This window comes from Sminthopsis crassicaudata, chromosome 4 (genome assembly GCF_048593235.1).
Source record: "Sminthopsis crassicaudata isolate SCR6 chromosome 4, ASM4859323v1, whole genome shotgun sequence".
NCBI lineage: Eukaryota > Metazoa > Chordata > Mammalia > Dasyuromorphia > Dasyuridae > Sminthopsis > Sminthopsis crassicaudata.
Genome location: NC_133620.1, coordinates 368,053,617 through 368,065,989, shown reverse-complemented (window position 1 = coordinate 368,065,989; position 12,373 = coordinate 368,053,617).

The following is a 12,373-nucleotide window of genomic DNA, read 5'->3' as shown; positions in this document are numbered from 1 at the left end:
CAATGGGAGAGTTCAAAGGAGAAGCTTATTGCAGTAGGCATCAGGAGTACTGATGACTAATTATACCTGAGAGACATTAGACACTTTAAAAAAATTTTTAAAAAAATGTTCCATGTACTTTCCTAAGAACAAAAAGCAAACATTTACTCTGGGGTTTCTGATGATGCAAAGACATGCTCTCTCCTATTTTTCTAGTACTTAGCACAATGCCTGGCACATACTAGTTACTATTAATAAATGATAGTGAATTGACTAATTGACCATTCTCATCTCTTTTCCTCCCCATCCCTCCATCCCATACTCAGTTCATGGAAAGGAAAGAGTGAGACACATTTTAGCTGTGTGAGACATTACTCTGAGGATGAAAAGCAGAATCTCGCTCTAGGTTCAGATTTAGCTTTTACAGCTCCAGCTGTGCTGGGCCTGCCGCACCTATATTGACATGTGTCTGCACAGGTGATTCACACACCGAGAGAAAGTTGAATCTGTATTCAAGCATGGAAGATGAACAACAAAAAGATACCACCCAGGAAAATACAGTTATTGAGTCATATCATTGCTACCTTTAGGCAGAGCTATGAATGAATTAATTATCAGCCTAATGGCCCAACTTGCCAGAAGACGCCAGTTAGACCAATCTGGACCGTTTGGGAGCTGCTGAAGCTTGTGCTATGCGCCAAAGCAGGTACACACCATCTCTGGTGGGTGAGTTGAGGGAAGGAACAGTGACATGCAACACACTCTAGGTCAGTTCTCTCCAGAGAGCAGGACAAATTTCTGTTCTTCTGAGTCATAAAAAGAGAAGCCAGAGTTTCTAGCCAACTGCATAACTCATGAATATTAGTCACTTGATTTACTTTCAGACATTTCAAAAATCTCAGGATTGTCCACATCTGGCAGGGGCTGAAGGAAGAGATGGCTAATAGTCATGGATAGCATTAATAGAGTCATATCTGTGTGGATCATCTGATAAATTTAATTGCTCAAAGCAAACAGGATTGGGGGTGGAGGATTGGTCTGAGGATGAAGTTATCAGGAGCTGTGATGTAAAAATCAACAGCATAAGGGGTTGTGTGCATAGGAGATATGGTTATGATTTAGTTCATTCAGCTTGATATGATTATCAGCATATTTTCATTCCCAAAGAATTTTTCATTTAATATTTTTTCTTGAATGTACTTCTATTTCTCAAAAAGTGTCCATTTCACTTATATTGCCTCACTTCTCTACTGAAAGTTGAAGCAGATAGCCCTGTACAATATCATGCAACTCCTAGACACTGTAGTTTTCAATCTGAATTTTCTTTGAGGAGTCTGGATCTCCCAATTTTACTGAAATGATAATTTTTCAAAATCTCATTTGTAGCTCATGAGGCTGACTATATTTCTGTTTGCCAGCATAGGGAACAATGCTGCTCTTGAAGTAAGGAACGCCTGGGTTTGAATTCTTCCTCTGACACTAGCTGTGTGAACATGAGCAAGTTCCTGAGCCTCAGTTTCCTCATCTTTAAAATGAAGGAAATCAAACTAATAGTATCTACCTCACTAGGTTGTTGTGAAGCTCATTTGAGATAATGTCTAAAATGCTTTGCAAACATTAAAGGGCTACATTTAGAAATATACATACATACACACATATTATATAACAATTACTATTATTATTTGAATAATCAAATACCGAAAGGATCAAGCATTATTTTATTAGTTTCGTTTTTGTCTATCTTGTCTTTTACTGTTCTCTCTTTTCCCAGGTCCCCCCCCAGTCTCAGGCTGATACCCTGACTTGCATCCCTTTGCCCCAGAAAGGGCCCCTGCTGGCCATTCTCCAGGGTCTTAATCTCCTTTCAGCCACCTGCAGCACATGAGTCTCCTCCCCTCCCCCAAGACCCAGTCTATTAACCATCTCTTCCCTTTAGCCATGGACCCCCTCCCAGAGCTCTAGAGGAAAACCTTGAGTAACCTCATTGTTTGCCTCAATGTGGAAGAAAATGTGGCTGAGTTTCAGGTAATCAACTTGAAGCTGGTATATTAACCGCTGAAGGCAAATGAAACATACTCATATGAGTGGGAATTTGATATATGCAGAAGGTCAAAGTTTCCCCCCTGCACAGTGGTGGTCACTTTAATTGGTCTGTAAGAAGGCTGCCCTGGTACACAATGGAGGTCTGTCCCAGGCTGGGGCACATTTACCTTACACATTAGGGTGAGCACCTTTGGACCTTAGCATAGCTCGCCACTGATTGTTTTATGCTTCTGAGTCCCCGCTGATCCCAGGGCACAGTGTAGTCTGCTGCCCTTAAAAGAAAGGCAACATAGTCTGAACAGAAAGAACACAGCCTAAGGAGGCAGGGACCCCAGCTTTCTTCCCACCTCTGCTATTGACTTGTTGGGTGACCTTAGCCCACTCAATCTTTCCCTGAGTTTTGTTTTCCTTGGGTTTTAAGCTCCTTCCAAGGAAAATGAGTTACTGTTTTGAATTTGGGTCCCATAGATAAATAAGGTTTTAAGATATTAAAATAATGAGGTATGTGGTCTAATGGAAAGGATTGACAGGACTTCAGCTTTATGTAAATGGAAATACTTACATCTGTGACTTTATCCAATAACAATTGATGATTAGATAATATCTGCAAAGTGCTGCTTTATATCTAGCAGCTCACCTGAACTCCTCAGCAACCCTATGAGGCAGATGCTAAAAGTGTTAACACCATTTTACAGGTGAGGAAACTGAGGCTCAGAGAGGTCACACAAGTTGGCTGATATGAGAATTGGAATTTGCATCTAGATCTTCCAGGCCACCTTTATCATGCTGCTAATTACAAACTATGTTAAATTTAGAACGTTTTATGATTTGTCAATACAACATTATAAGCAGTAAGAGAAGGTTGGTTTAATGAAAAACTCCTGAAATTTATTTATATATTATATTATAATATTTATATTAGTCACATAAACTAGGGGTCATGATTTTATTATCATCACAACTCACATTTCTATGTTAAGGTTTATAAAGCATTTTCTTCAGCTGCCTTGTGAAAGAGGCAGGATGATTACTATCTCCATTGAACTGTGGTGGATAAAAGATGAAATCTTTCATCTGCCACAGAACTGATGAGGAAACAGAGAGAGGTAAAGTGACTTGCATAAAGTCACATCATTGCTAAGTATTGGCAATGGGACATCAGCCTTCAAATGTAAGCACTGAGTGTCTACTGCATGCAATGGGAACAGAGAGACAGCTTTTTCTACAGTCTTTCTGGAAAGACAAATTACATAAGAAAGATCAAGAACAGTGCGATATTGCACATATGCTGTAGGAGTTTAGAAGGAAACAATATTGTAGGCTGGGTATAATCTGAAAAAGGTTTGGAGGGAGTGAGACTTCTAGGAAAGGCAAAAGGCAGAAACACTATGGTGTCTGGGGGACAATGAACAGTTACATTCAGGATTTGCTTCTAAGAGCACATAAAAATATAAAGTTGTAGAAATAGAATCATAGAACTAGAAAGCGCCTTAGATATTATTTAGTCTAACTTCATTACTTCACAGATGAGGGTCAGACTAGAATATAAGGGATCCTGAATGTCAGACTGAGGACTTTGTACTTAATTCTCTTGGCAATGGAAGCAATAGGGATTTGTTTTTTGAAATGGGTAGAGGAGGGAGGTTGGGATGATAGACATAGAGGAATGTTTTAGGAAACTAAGTAAGTAGCATTGTTTAGAATGGTTAGAAACAAGAAAAAAGTGGAATCAGAGTAACCAGTTAAGCTAACTCTTAAAACAAATCAGTAGGTCAGCCAATAAGCAGTTAAGTGACTATGTGCTGGCACTATGCTAAACATTGAGAGTACAGACAAAGGTAAAAGACAGTCCTTGTCTTAAGGAGCTTACAATCTAATGAGGCAAGATGATGTGCACATCCACCTATGTACAAACAAGCTCTATATAGAATACATTACAAATAACCAACAGAGGGGAGGCACCGGCTTTAAGGGGTGGGGTGGGGTTGTGGTTAGGAAAGATGGGATTTGAGCTGAGACTTGAAAAGAAACCAGAGATTATTGAAGTGAAAAAGAAGGAGAATATTTCAGGTAGTGAAAATGCTGGGAGTCTAGAGATGGGGTATCTTGTGCAAAGGTTAGAAGAAATCCAGTGCCAGTGGATGATGGAGGATATGGGGATGGGAGGAATAAGGTATAAGACTTGAAGAGAGAGGAGGGAGCTAGGTTGTGACTTTGTGTCTCTTTGGGTAACAAACAGAGAATTTTATATTTGATTGATATGGTGACAGCCACGGAGTTTATTGAGTTGAGTGGATGGGATCATATGATCAGACTCGTGCTTTACAGAAGGATCACTTTGGCAGCTGAATGGAGGATTGGAGTGGGGAGAGACCAACTAGAGTTGTACAGTCCAGGTATAAAGTGATGAATGAGGATCAGCTTTAAGACAGTATGGTCTGGGCAGCAGGAATGGAAAGCTGAGAATTGAAAATGGTTTGGGTGGAAAAATGCTGCATTTGATTACTCTTTTTGAGCCCAATCCTACTACTCTTTTTTTTTTTTTAATACCGTGGATTCATTTTCTTTTCTTTCTTTCTTTCTTTTTTTTTGATTGATTCTTTTTTTAAATAGTATTTTATTTTTTCCAAATATATGCAAAGATAGTTTTCAACATTTACCTTTGCAAAATCTTGTGTTCCAAATTTTTTTTCCTGACTTCTCTCCTTTCCCTTTCCCAAAACAGCAAGTAACCCAATATAGGTTAAACATATTCAATTCTTCTAAGCATATTTCCAAAACTGTCATGCTACACAAGAAAAAAAAGATCAAAAGCATATTCTTGCCGCTATTGTATACGATGTATTCCTGGTTCTATTTGTTTCACTCAGCATCAGTTTGTGTAAATCTTTCCAGGCCTTTCTAAAATCATTATTTTTTACATTATTATAATATATACAAATACATAAATACATAATAAAATAATAATTAATTTTTACAGAACAATATTTCATTATGTTCATATACCACAACTTATTCAACCATTCTTCAATTAATGGCCATCAACTTATTTTTCAATTCTTTGCTATGTGAATTCATTTGCAAAGAGAGTTGGTCAGTTTCAGAACACATAAATGATCAGTGTAAAGAACTTATGGTGGCAATTTTTTCCACCAAAACAGATGCAACTCCTCTCTGACTTAGTAGATGTATCCTAGAATATTACCCTAGGAATATATATTTGAATGACTTGCTCAAATTTCCACAGATAAATTATAAGAAGCAGCATTTGATCTACTGTGATAATTTTGCTTCTATAAGCTAAAGTGTTTAGTTTAAAAATCTCTTTTCTATCTTAGGGCCAATTTATTAGTATTCTCCGGTTTTGTGAGGCAGCTGCAAATATGTTGCTGAACAAAGTACTTTACACTTTATTAAGAATAACCATTCTTGGGGCAGCTAGGTGGTACAGTGGATAGAGCATCAGCCCTGAAGTCAGGAGGACCTGAGTTCAAATCTGACTTCAGACACTTAACACAGCCTGGCTGTGGGACCCTGGGCAAGTCACTTAAACCCAATTGCCTCAGGGGAAAAGAAGACTAGCCATTCTCAAAGTGTAGTCTAAGGACTCCAAGGGTCCTCAAAATCTTTTCAGGGGGTCCACAAAGTCAAAATTATTTTATAATACTACTAACAGGTTTTAATTTCTATTAATGGTAAATATCAATAACTAACAAAAGCCCTTGGAGAAGCTTAATTTTTAAGAATATAAAGAGATTAATTTTTTAAGACCTGAAACAAAAAGATCAGTAACTAGCTGGGATCTTATACTGCTATTTTATGGATGAAGACACTGAGGTCCAAAAAAGTTAGGTTAATAACTGTTTATAGAATTGAGTTGCTACTTTTATGACTTTGGACTTGCCCAACATTATACAAGTAGCAACTCAATTCTATAAACATTTGTTGGCAATTTCTCTGTGACTCAGTTTTTTCATCTATAAAATGAAGGACTTGGACCAGGAGATCTCAAGATTCTCTTCAGCTCTAACTTAATGAACTGATGCCTGAGGCTTATCAATAATAAAAATCAGCACAGGGTTCAAACTTAGCTCATCAGACTCCACATCCAGTGAGTGCTCATTTTACTATGCCATGCTGCTTTCTTTAATGCTTACAATCACATTATCCAAATCAGTATAATTCATTTCTTTCATGAAAAGATTTTTATTATATTATAAAATTATATAAGTGTTTTCCCCTATGTGTGTTTTGGCTTTTGCATGGCACCCGCACATTTGTGGTAGGGCAGGACACTGTGTAAAAACTCAAGGAACTATGTTCTTATTGTGCTGGATAGAACAGACTTTCTAATAGTGAGGTCCAGGTTTCACATACCACCCAAATAAATGCTCTGGGCTGGATCACCTATGGAAATTTTCCATAAATATTTCACAGAATCATAGAAACAGATCTTTTGAAAGTTGGAATGGGCCTTAGATATTAAGTACAAACCTCTTATTTTAAAGATGAGAGATACCCAGGCACAAGGAAATGAAATTATTTGCCTAAAGTGATTTAGTGATTTGGGGGCACAGTTGGGAGTAAATCCTGTAGATTTGTAGTTTCCTTCTACCATACTGGAGTTGGTTATTTGGTTTAAATGAAGGAGGAGTTAGGACTTCTTCTTTCCAGTTGGGCTATTTAGCCCCAAGTAACCTGGGCAAAGGATAAAAACATTTTTCCTCAGGGGAAAAATTACTAGGGTGTGACAGCCAGAGTTTTGCTCCAAGCAAGAAGATCTGGGGGAATTTCCAGGCCTAGGTGACCTTATGGCATATCCAGGACAGTCCATCAGGCAGTTGGCAGATACTTGGGACTGAAGGTCATTGAAAAGATGATGGCTGGATTTGAGGTCATTTACATAAACTCAATAGAACTCATTCAAGTAGATAAAGATCACCAAGAGTAAAGAGAGAGAAGAGGTCAGGATAGAGCCCTGGTCTTGGATGATGCTGAATCAGAAGACAGCAATGTCATGAAGACCCAGGGAGGAGAGAGTGTCAAGGAAGAATTTGTGTCAAATTTTGCAGCATGGTCAAGAGAAATGAGGGCTGGGAAAAGGTCACTGAATACCAGCTGGAAAGAGTACTTTTTGTTGACTTAGATAAGGAAAGCTATTAACTAATCCCTTGATCTATCAGCCTGTCCACCCTTTATATTGATGCAATAACAACTTAATGAATATAAATAACATCTATACCACTTGCTCAGAATAATTTATTTTTATAACTTTAAGAGTTTATAACATCAATATCAATACATTATCACTTCATTTATCTTCCAAGGTAGAGGAATGAGGTATTTCACACAAGCATTTTCTGTGTAATTGGAGCTTAACTATTTTTGATTTGTTTGTTTTAACTACTTTTGATGGAAAATTTTCTAAAATGGTAGCAAAGTATTATGATGCTTTGACACAGAGAATGCCAAATACGATTTAAACTTTTTGTAATGACTCAGTGAATATCAATTAATGTATTGAAATATAAAGATGCCCCACTACAGAATCATAGGATGACTAGATGATGCCTTCTAACTGAGAGTGCCAGGTATGGAGGCAGGAATACTTGAGTTCCAGTCCGGCCTCAGATATTTACTAAATTGTGTGATCCTGGGCAACTTACTTGATTTCTGTTTGCCTCAGGTTTCTCAATTATAAAATAGAAATAATAATAGTATCTATCTCCCAGAGTTGTTGAGAAGATCAAATGAGATAATAATTCTAAAGTGCCTAGCACATACTAAGCACTCTATAAATGTTAATCATTATTATTATAATTATTTCCACCCTAATGTTTCCAGGGAGCAGTGGTGGATTTTTTAAAAGTCCTCTTTTTTTGTTTGTTTATCTGGTTTTCTTCTTTATCGCCAATGTTATATCTTGCTGCTGTTACCCATATGTCTTTAGCAACTGTCCTCACCCTTCTCTTGCTGCCACTTCAAATCCACATAACTAGACTTCTTAAGATTATGCTTAAAATTGGGGTAAATACAAATAAAGTGTGAGGGAAGGCTTGATAGGCTCTTTAATTAGTAAAGTACATAAATTTTGGTGCATAAATTCTATGAAATCTGTCTTAGAAACACACAGAATCACAGAATGTTGCAGCTGAAAGGAATCTTTGAGATCATTTCATTTACTACTTTCCCCTTGACATATTTGTTAGAATGGAGCCTTTCTCCTTAGCAATAGGGATTATATATGTACTTTCATTTATAAGATTTAACAGGTGAAAGTTAATCATACAAGTAAATGCTCCTTCTCAAAGAGGTGCTGTGGTTAACCATGGGTATCACATGTAGCAGTCAATCAGTTTCTCTTGTAATAATATAATATTAAAAATAATTTGTGTACAGGCCATTGATGATCTATTATCCTATTGTTATATAATGCGGACAATGGTGCCCTAGGATTTTGGCAGTCTTCATGACCTAAATTTATGCTTCAAATCTCTGATAGAACCTCAGGACTATAGTGGGGAGGGGTACTATGGAATCTGGATTAAAATGTGAAGCTCTTTTTGATGAACACAAACAGAAAGTCATCAGCCAGACTTAATTTCTTGTCTATTTTTCACTGATGTTTCATTTCATTAGGACAGAACTCCTTTTCCATGGATTTAGTTAACTTTTTTAAAAAGAAAATTTATTTTGGTTATTAGGAACTTGACATATATCAAAAACTGGGAACATGAACCTAAACAAAGAGAGAAAAAAGAAAAAGACTGAATATGAAACCTTAAAGCTCTACCACTTATAGCTTTATTTTCACATTAAAAATGATAATTCTGGATCCAACTATTTGAGAGCAATTTGGAACTATGCTCAAAAAGTTAACAAACTGTGCATATCCTTTGACCCAGCAGTGTTTCTACTGGGCCTGTATCCCAAAGAGATCTTAAAGGATGGAAAAGGACCCACGTGTGAAAAATGTTTGTGGCAGCCCTTTTTGTAGTGGCAAGAAACTGGAAACTGAGTGGATGGCCATCAATTGGAGAATGGCTGAATAAGTAATGGTATGTGAATATTACTGTTCTATAAGAAATGATCAGCAGAATTATTCCAGAGAGGCCTGGAGAGACTTACATGAACTGATGCTGAGTGAAATGAACAGAATCAGGAGATCATCATATGGCAACAAGACTATATGATGATCAATTCTGATGGACATGGCTCTCTTCAACAATGAGATATTTCAAACTAGTTCCAATTGTTCAGTAATGAAGAGACCCATCTACACTCAGAGAGAGGACTATGGGAACTGAGTATGGATCACAACATATCATTTTCACTCTTTCTGTTGATATTTGCTTGCATTTTGTTTTCTTTCTCAGGGTTTTTTCCCTTCTTGATCCGATTTTTCTTGTACAGCAAGATAACTGTATAAATATGTGTACATATATTGGATTTAACATATGTTTTAACATATTTAATAGTTATTGGTCTACCTGCCATCTATGGAAGGGGATAGGAGGAAGGAGGGGAAAATTTGGAACAGAAAAATTTGTAAGGCTCAATGTTGAAAAATTACCCATGCATATGTTTTGTAAATAAAAAGCTTTAATAAAAATTTTAAAAATGATAGTTCTAACATTGCCTTACTTGTCTAGATCCACTTCTGAACTTTCATCTGCTGTCACTTATGTATTTTAAAAAATGACTCAATATGCTTTTCTTTCTTTCATTATTTCATTATCTTTGGTGCCTTTAAGCACATTCCATGATAATCTCTTTTAACCATCTCCATTTTTAATGGCTGCCTTGCTTAAAATCATGATTGATACCTTACTTCTTTAAATTTGCCTGACACATAATAAATTCTACCCTCATTTTAACTGTGTTTAACTCGTGTGTTTCTTGTAAACAACATACTGTAACATACTTCTCCAAATCCATTGCTTCCTTTTTCCATTTTATGGGTGTTTATCCTATTCGAATTCACAGTTATGATTATTAGCCAATCAGTTAAGTCAATAAATATTGATTAAATTCCTTCCATGGGTCAGGTACTTTGCTAAGCACTGGAAATACAAAATGAGGCAGGATAATTCCCACCTTTAAGGAGCTTACAATTTAATGGGAAAGACCAAAAGCCAACAAGTATGTACAAACAAGCTACATATAAGATAAATAGGAAATAATCAACAGAGGGAAAACACTAGAATTAAGAGGGATTGGAAAAGGCTTTCTGAAGAAGACAGGATTTTAGTTAGGTATTGAAGGAAGCCAGGGAAGCTGGTAGGCAGAGGTAAGGAAGAAGAGTATTCCAGGTATGGGGAACAGGCAGAAAAAAATGCCCGGAAAAAGAGATGGGAGTATTTTGTTTGTGAAACAGCAAGGAAGCCAGTATCACAGGATTGGAGATTATTTGTGAAGAATAAGATATAAGAAGTTTGGCAGAGAAGATGACTAGGTTATGAAGGCCTTTGAACGTCAAAGAGTGGCTTTTGTATTTAATCTTGAAGATGATAGGGAGCCCTTGGAGCTTATTAAGTGTATGTGTGTGCGTGTGTGTGTGTGTGTGTGTGTGTGTGTGAAGCTTCTGTGACACTGTTGGTGGGCACTTTGGGAAAATCACTTAGGTGGACAAATGGAGGTGGGCCTGGAGTGGGGCGGGCAGCTCCTTCAGCAGGCTATTTTAACAGTCCAAGCATGAGGTAATGAGGACGGTGCAAGGATGGTGACTGTGTCAGAGGAGAAAAGGATTGAGAGATGTCCCAAAGACAAAATTGACTGGCCTTGGATCAGATTAGATGGGGGGGGGGGTGGTAAGAGGGAGAGGTCCAGGTTGACACCTAGATTTCAAGCTTGGGGGGATGGGAGCATGGTGGTGCCCTTGACAGTAATAGTGTCTCCCTCTATACTTTTCCTTCCCCCTTCTCTGTCCGGTCCTCCTCCCATTTACAAAGAAGGAGATAAAGGGAAGAAACTTGATTGAAACTGATCATCTAAAACTGAAGTGGCTTTTTCTTCCTCTTCTGCCCATTTTTTGGTTACCAAGCACAGATCTCAACCTCTGGTTCTTTCTTTCTCTTTTTAATCTATCCTTTACAGGGCTGAATTTTTTTTTTTTTCATGACTTCTGAAGATTCTTTTCCTTTTCCTTGTCCCTGTCTATTTGCTAGTTGAGTTTAATGTATTTCTAACACCAACTTTTCTATATGTATAACTCTCTTTTGTCCAGTTCAAATAAAAGTGAGGTCATGAGATACATGCTCCATCTACTTCTTCCTCTATGCTTATGTATTCTTGTGCATTTTATTTATGTAAAATAGTAAGCGCCTCTCCTTCTTTCTCATTTCCCCCCAGTGTTTTCATTTCCTAATTATCTTTTTTTTCTCTGAAAATCAACTTAACCAAACAAAACTACACCCTAGTCTCATAGTAAGACAACTATCTTACTTAATTCCATTCTTGAAATGACCCTTGAAAATAAGTGGTTACTGAGAGACTTGTTTTTTCTTCTTCTATTAGAATGTAAGCATTTCATCGTTGTGTAGCTCCTTCCAATTGTTTAAGTGTTTTTAACTTTTTAGGTTTCTCTTAATCCTGGAGTTTTCATTCCAAATTTTCTACTTAGCTCAAATCAAAAGTCCTTGAAAATCTTTCTATTCTATTAAAAAAAAAATCTATTTTTCCCCTGTAGGATTATACTCAATTTCCCCAGGTACTCTTAAGTTATAAATCTTTATTTTTTGCCTTTTGGAATATTGTATTCCATTATTTCTTTTCCTTTATAGTAGTTGTAGTACAGCTTATGGTGATTCTGACTGTAGTTCTTTAGTATTTGAAATCTCTCTATTTATTTATAGTATTTTTCTTTTAATTTGGGAACCCCAAATTTTAGTTATGACAATCCAGAAGTTTTCAGTTTAAGATTATTTTTTCAAGAGGTGATTGGTAGATGTTTTTCTATTTTTCACATTTTCCTCTGACTCTAATAGATCTAAGCAGTTTTCATTACGATTTCTTGAAATATGGTATTCATTAAGGCACTGGCTCTGGAGTCAGAAGGACCTGAATTCAAATTCAGCCTCAGACACTTACTGACTATGTGACCCTGGGCAAGTCATTTAATCCCGATTGCCTTCCCCTTACTACTCCCCCAAAATAGGAAACATGGTATCCAGGTTTTTTGTTTAGTCATGATTTTCAGGGAGTCTAAATGATTCTCAAATGCTCTCTCCTCAACCTGTTTTCCAAGTCAGTTGTTTTTGAAAGTAAAAATCTTACATTTTTGTCTGTTATTTCAATATTTTGACTTTGTCTAATATTTCTTATAATTTCATAGAGTCATTGAGTTTGCTCC